This window comes from Hevea brasiliensis, chromosome 16, assembly GCF_030052815.1.
Source record: "Hevea brasiliensis isolate MT/VB/25A 57/8 chromosome 16, ASM3005281v1, whole genome shotgun sequence".
NCBI classification, from domain to species: domain Eukaryota; kingdom Viridiplantae; phylum Streptophyta; class Magnoliopsida; order Malpighiales; family Euphorbiaceae; genus Hevea; species Hevea brasiliensis.
This window is the reverse complement of record NC_079508.1, coordinates 37,935,722-37,949,307: the sequence shown is the minus strand read 5'-3', so window position 1 is coordinate 37,949,307 and position 13,586 is coordinate 37,935,722. Positions and strand designations below refer to the sequence as shown.

At 34.9% G+C, this 13,586-nt stretch overlaps 1 pseudogene; it reads left to right on the top strand.

The window, feature by feature from the left end:
• The first annotated feature begins 1,749 nt into the window (after positions 1 to 1,749).
• Positions 1,750 to 7,480, top strand: LOC131174421 (uncharacterized; annotated as a pseudogene).
• Positions 7,481 to 13,586: the final 6,106 nt, after the last annotated feature.

Here is a 13,586-nt window from a genome sequence, read left to right as displayed (position 1 = left end):
ATAATTTTTAAGTTGTTGACATGTTTACCGGTGGATACAATAAGCATCAAATTATTGATGCCCGATTTTGTGGAAATTTTGAGATGATGCATTAGGTTTTTGCCACATTATTACATTGTTTATTGTTCTTAAATGTAAGGGTGAGGTAATCGATGTAGCACAAGCTTTTTGTGTGCACATTCCTATGATTTTTGGAAGTCGCTCTCCCATTGATGGCATCATGTTCAATTCTTATCTTGTGAATCTTTCTTCGCATGATTTTTTTTTTTTTATCATCACCATGAATATGATATGGAGAAAAAATAAAGAAGAATTAAAATTGTTTTCTTTTTTGTGTTTACAGGATGGTGCCATTTTGGCTTGGAAAGGGAGTGCTAAGAACCCAAATCCTTTTGAACTGGCCTCATCCATGAAAGGTCACACCAGGTCTTGTTATATGCTTGACCATTGGAAGAAATAGGCTATACTGCAGTCTGTGGACAATACTATAAGGGTAATGCTTGTAACCTTACTATTTTTTTCCTTTGTGTGTGATTTTGTGTAGAAGATAGCTCTGATATAGCCCTACACTTTGTAAAACATGAGACTCAATACTCTCAGTCAATTGGATTAAGGCAATACATTGTAATTATGTGAATTTTTGAAGCCAACATGCATATCATTTGTAACGTATCCGATGAGGGTATATTGTTTTCGCCCTATTAATTCACTGAAGTTATTTTGAGGCACTACACCCTTATATATTTGGCTTATTTTAAATTAAATTTTTGTATCAATAGTGCATCTGAGTGATATTTGGAAGAAATTTTATTTCTTTTTGGATTAATTCTTCATGTTTTCTTCCATATCCGATTTCTAAATACATAAGAGTTCAATTTTTTTTTTATCAGCTTTCCTTTTGTTCCTTCATGTGCATGGGAAGGATATATTTGGTTGTTTGATTCTACTCTCACCCTCCAAATTTTGTTTTTGTCATTTTTCTTTTAGGCGTGGGACCTCAACACTTTACAGTGTGTTCATACATTGAGTGGTCATAATGATGTCAGAACGTCTCTTATTTGTTGGGATCAATATCTACCGCCTTGTTCATTAGACAAGACAATAAAAGCATGGGCTTTATCAAGAGGGTAACTTGGACGTGATTTACACACATAATGAGGAACATGTAAGTTATTTATCTCCAACTTCTAAGTTTATATTCTTGTGCATTTTAAGTAGACTTTTATTTTTTCTTAGATCTTAGGGTTAGATTTGTTTGAACATTAGTTATTGTGGTATGATTGACCAAGTTTATTTGGTCCTATGGAATGTAGTTCCTAATTTTTATTTAAGCTCTCTTCGTGGATGTAATTTCCGTATGCTATCTTTTATTTTTTAAAAAATTGTACTCAGTTTTAAAAATTTGAGTAAAATCAATCCTATTCTCTTTTGAGCTACGAAGATTTTGTTTGTTAATTGTCTTGGGCTTTAATATATGAAGTGGAAGCGTCTATTAAAAATGCAATTGTTATTTGTTTATCGATCTTTGTTATTTGATTTCTTATACTCTATTTCACAGTTATTTTATTTTATTATTTGATTGAAATTGTCAAAGTAATGGTGGAATGAAATAATTTCCATTGTAAAATTAATGTTTCTTTGTAACAGGGCGCTATTGCTCTTTGTGGGATGCCTGATGCAGAAGCAAAACCAATTTTGCTTTGCTCTTGCAAAGGACAATATTGTTTATCTGCATTTAATCGCCAACGTAAGTGCACACTAAAAGACCTATAGCAATCAGCGTGCGGTGAATTGATTTTTTTTTTTTTGGCACTGCCCTAAAAATATAATCCTATTTCATTGTTTAGATTCATTGAGAGGGGCAGGATTTTTTCGAAAAGCGAAGTGAGAACAATTCAGACGGGTCCTGGAGGTCTCTTTTTCACTGGTGATGGAATTGGAACGCTGGACTTTGGAAATTGACAGAATCACATGGAAGAGCTATGGAAATAGCATGATATCTTTGTAACTACCTGTCTTGCAAAATTTGGTCATCCTGTTTGAGTTCTGTTGATTTTTTTTTTTGTAGAAATTGTAGAACTACGTGGACCTGATCCTTCATTTTGTGATGGAGGTACGTAGGCAGCCTTCGGGTGCGGTCCAAATTATGTAATAACTATTTTTTGTTTGTTTTACATTATTTTTGTTTGTTTTTCAATTCACATTTGCATTTCACTTGGCTTTTGGATTTTTGTCATTTGAGCAATATTGTGTAATAAGGAATTGATGTTATTGTCCTTAAGAAGTCATCCTATGAGCCATATTCTTTATTGTTATCAAATGCAAGAATTCAACTAATCCAAGAAGGAATATTTGATGTCTGAATATACAAGCAGACACCAAAGAGAAAATTAAGGGTTTGTATTTTAGTGCTTGAAAATTGGTCTAATAATAAGTTTTTGTTGGTAATTAGCTAGCGAAAACGGTTTTGAAGGAGAGCGATGAAGAGCCAGGGGTTGAGAATGAGAAAGCAGAGTCCGCTGCTCTTCCTCCATCTGAGGGGGTTCCTGAAACAACAGGTAAAGAAGAACCCGCTGCAGATGGTCATGACGCTGTTAATACCCAACAGGCTTCTGTTGAGGATTTGAATACAGATGATGCTGAGAAGAAAGAGGAATCGGAGAAACATTCTGAGGACGACGAGGATCCCGTAACTGACACTCAAACTGCCTCACGCAAAATGGAGGTTCCCAATGATAAGGTGCGCTAAAATAGCCCCAAAATGGTAACTAAAGTCTTCAGGAAAATGAATTATTAGAAGGGATTTTGAAGGTGATGCTGTAAAGTCTTACTGGGATCAATTGACTTTGAACTATTTTTAGAGTAGGAAATGGTAGCCGTAATTGTACCACAATGCATAACAGAAATGATTGATATTGCCGCTAACAAAATATATAACCAATTGTATAACGTATACAGAATATATTGTGGCAATCACATTCTTGTGATCCCAGTGCAGCCATTTTGCTGTTTCTATTTGCTATTTTGATGATTGGATTCTTTACGGAACTTGTTTTTCAAGAAAGCCTTTGACAAATATGTTGCGTAAATACTGTTTTGCAGGTTGGGGTTCTTATTGGAAAGGGTGGAGATACCTGCAGACTGCAGTATAATTCTGGGGCAAAAATTCAAATCACAAGGGATGCTGATGCTAATCCTCAATCCACAACAAGGCCAGTAGAAATAATAGGGACTTTAAGTAATATAAAGAAGGCTGAGAAGCTCATTAATGCTGTCATAGCAGAGGTAGCTGAATTAATTTTATTTCCTAAGTACAACTTCCTTGTGTTTTTTCCCAGTTTTCTTTTTCTTTTCTTTAACATGCTATGAGTTGATTTGGAGATTATGATACTGATTTTCTATCATTCCCTAACATAAGCATGATTATTGCAGGCTGATGCTTGTGGTTCCCCCTCCCTTGTAGCTAGGGGCCTACCTAGTGCACAGACCGGTGTAGTGTGAGAACAACTTAAGATGCAAGTTCCAAATGAGAAGGTTGTTGGTTACATTTATAGCTGACGATGCATGGTTATTACAGTAAATACTTATTTGATATTTTTTAAACATACTTACGTTATCAGTCCTTGTACCAGGTTGGTCTGATCATAGGCAGAGGTGGGGACGCCATTAAAGCTCTCCAAGCCAAATCGGGAGCGCGCATTCAGGTAGTTGATGTCGTTGGCCTTGCATTGAAATTTGTTTTTGTATAGACTAGGCCTTGATTGTAGTCGTTAACATTGTTTAGAAAGTGTTCATCTTAGGAAATAACTAACAAGCCTATTTTCATTTAGTTGATACCTCAACATCTTCCAGAAGGGGATGGTTCCAAAGAAAGGACAGTGAGAGTGACTGGTGATAGAAAGCAAATTGAGTTTGCTAGAGAAATGATAAAGGATGTTATGAATCAGGTTTGTTATTTACGTTTCTTAGTTTCCGCACAATTCAGGCCTAGTTCCTTTCAGTTGTAATTGCATCTATTTGATAGCTATATTGGTTAATATTTGAGTAGTTTCTAATTGTATTCTTCAATTAATTTTTATGTTGATAAATTTTGTTGAATGGTTATCGCTATCAGTTTTAATCCATTGTGAGACACTCTAGTCATGTGAAATTAAGAATTGAAATCCAAAATGCGATATTGGATATTTGCTAGTGATTGAGTGGTGAATTTTGATGTTCCATATATGATTTTCTTTAATTCCTTGGTCAATGCATGTGTAGGATCTCATGAGCTGTACTCATGCGCCATTAGTGTTTCAAGTTGGCAACATGTTATGAATGTGTGCTTTGCTTTCAGCACCTTGTTATTCATGGTTTTACTTTGATTAGTGGCATCTCATTGAATATACTTTTGTTAAAAAGGGTTGATTTGGCATAAAAGTGATCAGCTTAGTGGTGCTTGCTTAACAATGATGTTAGGTATATAATTTATGCGGTGAATGCAGAAAGCAACTCTTTTTTTAAATATTTAATATGATTGGCATCATCTTTAAGAGCAAATTGAAGGGGAAATGCAAATATGTAGTTGTAGATCAAATCTTGTTTGACTGGATCAATGAGATGATGGTCTATATCTCTGGCTTTGCCAAGCTACATGCAGTTGTAGATCATGATTTGTTTTGTTTGCATGTGTAGCACCTTTTTGTTTATTTGAAGGAAGGTTGTGTCATAGTTTTCTGTGGGAATGAGAGCTAATTAGTTGATACGTGTGAAGTTGTGGTATTGATGAATGATTCATTCCAAGGTCACTTGAATGCTCTTAGGAAGATCATATGTGCAATCCAAGATGTCGGTTGCCACGATTTATTTAGGATGAAAATGCCGATTTGAATTGGTTGACCTTAAAAATGCAGATTTGGCTTTTGCCTTTCCCATGGGGCCAGCATTGCTTTCTCGGTGTAGGAATAGACAACCACCATTCACTTTCATCCACTGAAGAGAGATATCAGGCATTAAATCTCACAATTGCTGGATGTTAATAGTTGGTAAGATTGCTTTGAGACTTGAAAGTTAAAAATCATTCAGTGAGACTGTATTGCATTAACCTTAGTGCTCTTTAGTGCCCCTTCTATGAATGAGACATTTGTTGGAAGAAGTATAATTCATGTGAAGTCATAGTGTATGAAGTCATTTTCAGATTGATACATATATTAATTCATATCTATTGCTGTGCTGAAAATATGAAGAATGTGGTACATGTTCTATGACATGTATTGGGCTGCTGCAAAGTTGCAATAAAGGCTCAATTACCAAGTTAAGATCAGTACAAGAATATGTTTTGTTGCCCTTGTAACGTGCTAGTTTTCCTAAATAGAGTAACGTGATGTGTTGATGAGTTAGCATGAACGAATGATTTAGGACGGTCATTTGGTTATTATGAAGATCTTGACTCTTGAAGCATTGGTGTCCTATTAGCTCTGATAAATTTTCAACTTCAAAGGCTCCTCCTGAAATTCTAAATGTTTCTCTTTTATGGATTTTCAGTTTTGAGTTTACCTTTTATGCAATTATGTGTTGGTCATTGTGGCAGTGCAGAATTGAACTTGAGATTATAATGTTTGCAACAGTTTTGCAGTTCAACATGATTGTTTCTGCAGTTCATTTTGTTAGTTATTAGCATGAGTTTTAATTTTATAAGATTGTTTTCCATTGTTTAGTTGCTAACTGTTAGGATATTGATGGTTAATATTATAATTGAAGCAATGTTTATCCTTTTTTTTTATTTTAATTTATGTTTTCTGTTTTCAATTCTTATGGTTCCTTTTGCATGCGTTGCATGCATGCCTTGCGTGTTATTATTGTCAGGGTTTTACCCAGGTGTTTGCTTTGGAAAAGGAGACATGTTTTGCGAATTTAAGCAGCTACTGTGCCTTACTCGTACTGTTTATTTTAATTTTTTTAATAATTCCTTTTTATTGGATAATTGCTTCTTACTAACTTTATTTTTGTAATAGGCCTTGTGTAGACTGTGAGGTCATCACCTTACTCTGGCAGTTTCAACCAACAGCATTCCTATCGACCCCGTGGACCTGCTGGTCCATCAAATTGGGGTCCACGAGGCCCTCATTCATCACAGCCAAATCCTTACGATTATCATCTCCGAGGACCTTATCCTTCTCAAAGTTCACAGTATCCACCTCCAAGTTATGGTGGTTATCCTCCCCAACAAATGGGCCCCGAGGTAACTTTGGTTCTGGTTGGGAGCAAAGACCTCCCACCATGCAGGGGCCAGTTCCGCATGGTGGAGTTTATGACTACGGTGTCCAGGGAGGCCATGTGTCTGATCACCCAGCGTCTGGCCCAATTTCTACTCCTGTTTCTGGGCATGCTCCTAGCCCGTCCCCTACCCCTACCATGTCCCATTCCCCATCATAGGCAAATTATAATTATGGGCAGCCACATGGTCCAGATTATGGGCATCAAGCTCCTTATTCCCAGGCAGTACCTTCTCAGCAGGGCTATGGGCATGGATATGACGAACCAAAGTATGACAATCATGCTCCAATGCAGCATCCTTATGGACATGGAAGTTCCCAACCAGTATATCCACAAGCCAGCAATCAACCAGGCTATAGGGCGCAGCAGCAGTATGGAAAGCAACCATCATGTGGCATGCCATTGCAGGGACCACCCCCCCAATCATATGGCCCTCCTAGGCCTAGTCAACCTGGTGATATGCCATATCAAGGTCCCATTCAATCCAGTCAATCATATGGTCCAAATGTGCCACCTCAACAGCAGTATCCTTATGCATCAAGTGGGCAATCGTATCCTTCAAATGGATCTGCATCAGGTGCTGAGGGGAACAATCAGGCAATGCCTACTTCTGGCCCCGGCTATCCACAGCAAGGTAGCCAGCAGTTCCATGTTATCTCAGCCTGGTGGACAACAGTCAACTGGCTATGTGCAAGGTCCAACCAGTGGTTATGGATTATACCCATCTTCGCAACAATGTTATCCAGAACAGCCAGCTTCAAACAATGCAGGTTATGGGTATCAAGGGTCTCAAGATCCTGCTTATGGCAGTGGCCCTGGGGCAACCTATAGTGCACCACCAAGTGGCCAGCAGGCTTATGCTCAGCCAACAGCAACTCAACCAAGTTATGATCAGTCGGTTCCTCAGTCAGGTGCATATGGAGCTGCTCCAGGAAGTGCACCAGTTGGGTATGGGAAAAACCTTGTCTCCCTAGCGCACTTACCCTCAATATGACTCAACTCTTATATATGTTGCACCGCTCTGAGAATTTAGTTATAGCTTGATGTCGAGTTTGTACTGCTGATGCATATTGAGCTTTTGCAGTTAAGTATTACAAATATGTTATTATCCGGGTAGTATTAGCATTAGATATTTGACTGTTAGGTCTTTTTCTGACTGCCAATCGAACACCAAGATTATGTATCTGCATGATGCTGACTGAGAATGCATCTAAGTTTCTTATCATAGTCGTTTTCTTATTTGCTATGGTCGTTGTTTTCTTTTTCTTTGAAGTGGGCTTTTTGTGTGGATGGATTGTATGATTTGGATCTGGGGTTTTTATTTAAGCGAATCATGAGCAGCCGAAGGAAAACTCTTTGAAATAGTGCTTCTTTCTAGTGTATATTTCTGGGTTTCTATTTACAGGCTTCGAACTTCACATTTCATTTGTTTAGTAGTAGTAAATCCCATGAGAAATTAACTAGAAAAGTAGTTGAATAGGACTTTAGACCTGTAAAAAACAATGAAAATTGGAGGCATTTGTAGCTGAAGACGAAGAAAATTAGCCTTTATTTCTGTTTCTTACAGCAGTTAGCCATCATGTCTTACGAATGAACAGTCTTTTCCAGGCCCTAATGCCTATCATTAGAAGATTCGTCACTACTCCGAGTTGCCAGTAGCTATTAAATCCTACGTTATAAAATTGGGGAATGCTAGCTACAGTTACTTGTAAAAGTGACTGTCCAACAATTTTTTTCTTATTAGTTGAAAGAGTGTTTAATAAATTTTAGGTAACTTGTTATCTATTATCACAAGTTTTTTTTTCATTTTTTCCATAATTAATTATCATTTTCTCTCTCCTAATCTCTAATTTATTCACTCTCCTCCTGCCTTAGACAAAACAAAATCCCCCTCTCGTCATTCCACTTTTTTTTTCCTTTTGTCGTTCTCATTTCTTTTGTTTCATCTTCTTTTTTCCTAAAATATTTTATACTTTTCCTCTGTTGTGTCTTTTTATCAGTAAACTTTTTATTTTGGAGGTCAATTTTTTGCTAAATAATAAGAATGCTAAATGATAAGAACTTCAAGAAAAAGAACTTTTCAATTGATATACATATAATTTATACTCTCAATGAATTTTTTTTAAAGAACTCTCAATGAATTCTGGTGGGCACTCTTTTTTTTTTAAAAATTGATTATTCTAGGCACTCTATTGTATATTTACAGTTACTTGTATATAATTTATATATGTTGGTAATTTAAAAGAACTCCTATCGAATCTTTAATCTTTTGCAGATGGTAGATTTAGGCAAAAATTTGTTAGGCACTCTAATTTTTTTTTACTAATAAATATATTTAATCAACTTAATTTCTATAAAAACTGAAACTCATTAAAAAAAAAATCCTAAATGGAGTGCAATAATTTGTGATCTCTTTGAATTTTCTATAATTCATTGTAGGTAAATTGAAAGTTGAACAACAGTTATTTGTATACAATTTATATATGTTGGTAATTTGAAAGAACTCCTATCGAATCTTAAATCTTTTGTAGATGGTAGATTTAGGCAAAAATTTATTAGGCACTCTAATTTTTGTTGACTAATAAATATATTTAATCCACTTAATTTCTGTAAAAATTGAAACTCATCGGAAAAAAAAATCCTAAATAGAGTGCAATAATTTGTTATATGTTTGAATTTTCTATAATTCATTGTAGGTAAATTGAAAGTTGAACAACAGTTACTTGTATACAATTTATATATGTTGGTAATTTGAAAGAACTCCTATCGAATCTTAAGTCTTTTGTAGATGGTAGATTTAGGCAAAAATTTGTTAGGCACTCTAATTTTTTTTTACTAATAAATATATTTAATCCACTTAATTTCTATAAAAACTGAAACTCATAAAAAAAAAAATTCTAAATAGAGTGTAATAATTTGTGATCTGTTTGAATTTTCTATAATTCATTATAGGTAAATTGAAAGTTGAATAATGAAATAGATAAATAATTTTTTTTTTTTTTAGATATCAAAACGTTACTTTTCATACTCCCAATCATTTTTTTTTAATAAATCTAATGGTGATATCTAGTCTTTCATCTATTAGTTTTTTTTTTTTTGGGCCTGATAGTTACCCTTTTGAATTTTTTTACTACCATCTTTCTCAATGTTTTTTTTTTCTTTTTTGGAATCATGTTGACATAGATTACTTGAACAGCTTGTTGGGTTTGGTTTGAAAATTAATGTGGAGTTTGTTTAAGAGCATAAGTCATGTATTTAGTTAATATAGAATGAGTATGTAATTAGATTGCTTTGTTCTGCTTTAAGAAATGATTTTATTTTCAGTGTTTTTTGTCTCCAATTTCAAAAATTTTTATTTAAATCATGTCAATATATGATTGCTTGGATAACTTTTTTATTTGCTAGAAAGAAAAAAAAATAATATTTTAATTATTTTATTTACAGGAAAAGTAGAAAATAAAAATGAGCTTTATTAGTAGCAACACTTCTTTCCTTCTAACTACATTTTTTCATTTTGAATTTCATTATTTTGAATTAATTTGCTATCAAATAATATTTTTTAGAATTAATTTAATTTAAATTAAGATTTGAAAGGTCCAATTAAAGAAAAAAAAGAATGAATAAATTAGAGGTGAAAAAAAGTAATTAATTAAAGAGAAAAAAGAATAATTAATTAGAAGAAAGAAAAAAAATTAATAATTTTTTTGTTATCTTGATAATAGGTAACAGGTTACCAAAAAATCTAATAAATGCTCTTTCATCAATAAGGAAAACATTGTTAGACAATCACATTTTCAAGTGACCGTGGCTAGCATTTCTCTCATCAAATTTTACTCTAGCAAGCATGTCATGACCCAACCTATAGGCCAGACCGGCACTAGGACCTGGGCCAGCCTAAAGCCCCCGAGGCCCGTAGTAAGCCTAACTATTGTTCAACCCAACTCTAAGGCCCATTTGGGCCCAATTTTAAGAATTCAACCGGACAGAGTCCGGCCATAAAATGGACCTTTTAACGGGGAGTTTTTGACTCACCCGACCTGTAAACACAATATATAATCAATTGGGGAGCTCAGCTCACCCTCCACATACTCATAATAACATAAAGTCAAATGGGAGCTCAGCTCCCTCATCCAGTCCAACATACATGCATATAATAAGTTTATAGGTCCAACATAGCAAATTATATTACAGACTCAAATCAAATAAATATTTCTAACACATGCGGAAATTCTAGGAGTTAACAGAATTATACAAATATTATAGACATTAATAGACGACCTGCGAAGAAGAAAAGCAGATTAACCACAATAATAATCCTCTTGTAGCCTGGAAAAATAATGAACAAGAGTGAGCGTTCGACTCAGAGAGTAAAATATCAATTTTAACCATAATCTCTATAGCTATCTAAAGCTAATGCACCCTGTAAAGTGAAATACAACATCGTCATAAATTTCATACAAATCACATCAAAAAGGCAATTTGGAGCACTCACACACCCAACACTGTCAAACAATACATATATGGGAGCTGATCCCCTAAACAGCCCTCTAAATCCAACCTCTGCCAGCGAAGATCTCAAGCCGGACTTTCGCTTAATAAACCAAATACGAGGTCCCAGCGAAGAACTAAAGCTGTGTCTACTCAGAAGGACCGGGTCCCAGCGAAGATCTTAAGCCATGTCTACCCGTCCTGTCCATATCCAACACTCTACCACACGCACGTCAACGCACGCACACTGCTCCAAATTATCACAACAATATCTATGGCACTTCAACATTTATGAATGCAATGTAAAACGTGCCTATTGTTTAACTACATAGATACATACATATAAGTGATGCATGGGCATGCTTGAATATATAATAATATCGAAATTACAATTAAAATTAATATTTTACTCACAGACTTAACCGTAGTCACTGTGGCGGCTAGTCGGAGGAGGAAGGCTGTCCTGGTTCACCTGACAATTTTTATTATAATTATTTAGTACATTTGACTCAATACACGCTAAGACAAAGATCAAAGATGTCCTAAGTCGTGCCGAAAATCTGGCAGAGTCTCCCCTATACCTAGAACCTACCCAACCTGCAAAAGGGCTTAAAACGCACTTCTATATCTACAAACCATACACCCATAACTCAATCACATCACACAGCCCCTCCTGGGCCCATCCAAATAGTCATCAATCACAATATATAAAATTATAGTTTAGTCCTCAAAATTTAATCATTTTGCAAAAAACTACCCAAATGAGTTCTAAAAATTCTAAAACTTTGCCCCGCGGTCCTTAGCATCATTATTAAGCTAATGCAAAAGGAATTATAATTTTCTGAGCTACCATGAATATTTTATGAATTTTTTATCCAATTCAAGCACTAGAAAATTATGAAAAAGTAAGGTTCGGGTTTACCTATGCCGATTCTGACTTTGGGGACGTGCTCGGGACGTCTAACAATGGTGGGGTAGCTAAAATCTCGATCCAATTCCAAGACTTTTTCGGTAGCCTGTCTGTCTGTCCGTTGAATATTTACAGACTCGGGCGACCGTTGAATTTTCGCGAATTGAAGGTACCTACACGAAGCCATAACTCGGGGGTTAGTACAAAATTTTTACAGAATTTTCTAAGCTCATTTAGTACTCGGAAAAATACTACGAAGTTTCGTGGGACCACTAAAAAACGGTGTCATAAAATTTTGAAATTTATATTGCCGCGAAGCTCTCGACGAGTGGAGCGCTCTGGTACTCTCGATTTTGTCGTGGGGTTCACAGTTTGCTAGAAATCTAGCCAAAAAGTCGAAATGGGCTAAAACTTCCCGGACAAAAATTGGGCAAACCGCTCGATGGATTTTGGTGTTCTTGGTGTCTATGGAAAGCTTTCGAGGTGTAGATGAAGTTTGACACAAGACCAGGTCCAATTGGTAGCCGGATCGGCCGAATTTTGGCCGGGAAGGTGAGGCATCGCGCGCGCACAGGTGAGGAGTTCGCGCGCATTTTTCGGCCTTTTGGAGCGCCGGTCGGCCGTGGGGAGGCACTGGGGTGGCGCGCCGGCCAGGTGGGTAGGGCTGGGTGGCAGCTGCGTGGGGTGGGGAGGAGGGAGGAGAGAGAAAACGAGAGAGAGAGGGAGAGAGACGGGAACGCGCCAGGAAGGAAGGAAGAAGAAAAGAAAATGCCGGTCCGATTCGATTGGTCCGATCCGGTCCGGTTTGATTCGGGCGGTCCGATTCAGGCTAAAAAATTTTTATATTTTTACTCTGCCTTGGGGCCGAAAACGAGGCTCAAAATTTTAGAAAAAAATTCTAGAAAACTCAGAAAAATTCGTAGAGTCCAAATATATTTTTAGTTTTACCACTGGTCTTTAAATTAATTTTTAAAAATCATTAAAGTTTTATATTTTCGAAAAATCGAACCCAATTTCTAAAATCCGAAAAATTTCAAATAATTTCCTAAAATTTAAATAAAATGAAATATTAATATTTACTCACAAAATAATAAATTTAAAAATTTGGGGTGTTATAAAGAAACACAAGGTGCAAATTGTAATAAGGCAATTTTTGTAACCTCATATTCCAACATTTATGGATATAATTTTATCGAAGATAGGATTGCCTTGAAATTCGAGGCAGATGGAGTAACAGTAGGATGGTTTTCTAGAAGGTTCTTATGAATGGTTATGCTGCATTAACTAATAACAATTTTCATTTGGTCCTCTTGTTCTTTTATATTATATGTGAATTTAAAAAAAAATAATTTATTTAGTTTAATTTAATTATTGGTCCCTTCAAATATTTTTTAAAATTTTTTAATAGGTATATTAATTTTAATTTTTTATTAATTGTTCTCTAAAATTTTTTAATAGTCTTTCAAAAATATTTATAAAAAAATAAATAAGTGCAGTAAAGTTTTATTTTTTGTTAATTGGCCTTTCAAATCTTTTATTGACCCAAATAATTTATAATTTATATATTATGATTTAAATTAAAATATTTAAATTATTTGGTTTTCATTAAATAAATACAAAAATTCAATAAAAAATTAATTACTCAAACTTTTAAATCTACAAATTAAAATTTGATTGGCAATTATTATTTGAAAATTAAATTTAGGCTAGCCTAATAATTTCCTATTACATAACCTAGGATTAGATGAGATTTTTTTTTAAAATATATAAATATTTTTTTTTATCTTCCTACTCATTTAGCTTTTTTTCCTTTTATTTTATTTAAATTAAAAATTTATTCTACTTACATATATAAAAGTAGATAAAATTAGTGGTCTTAACAATTAATATATTTACTTAATTGTTTCGCAAATCTCTAATTTTTTGTCTCTTT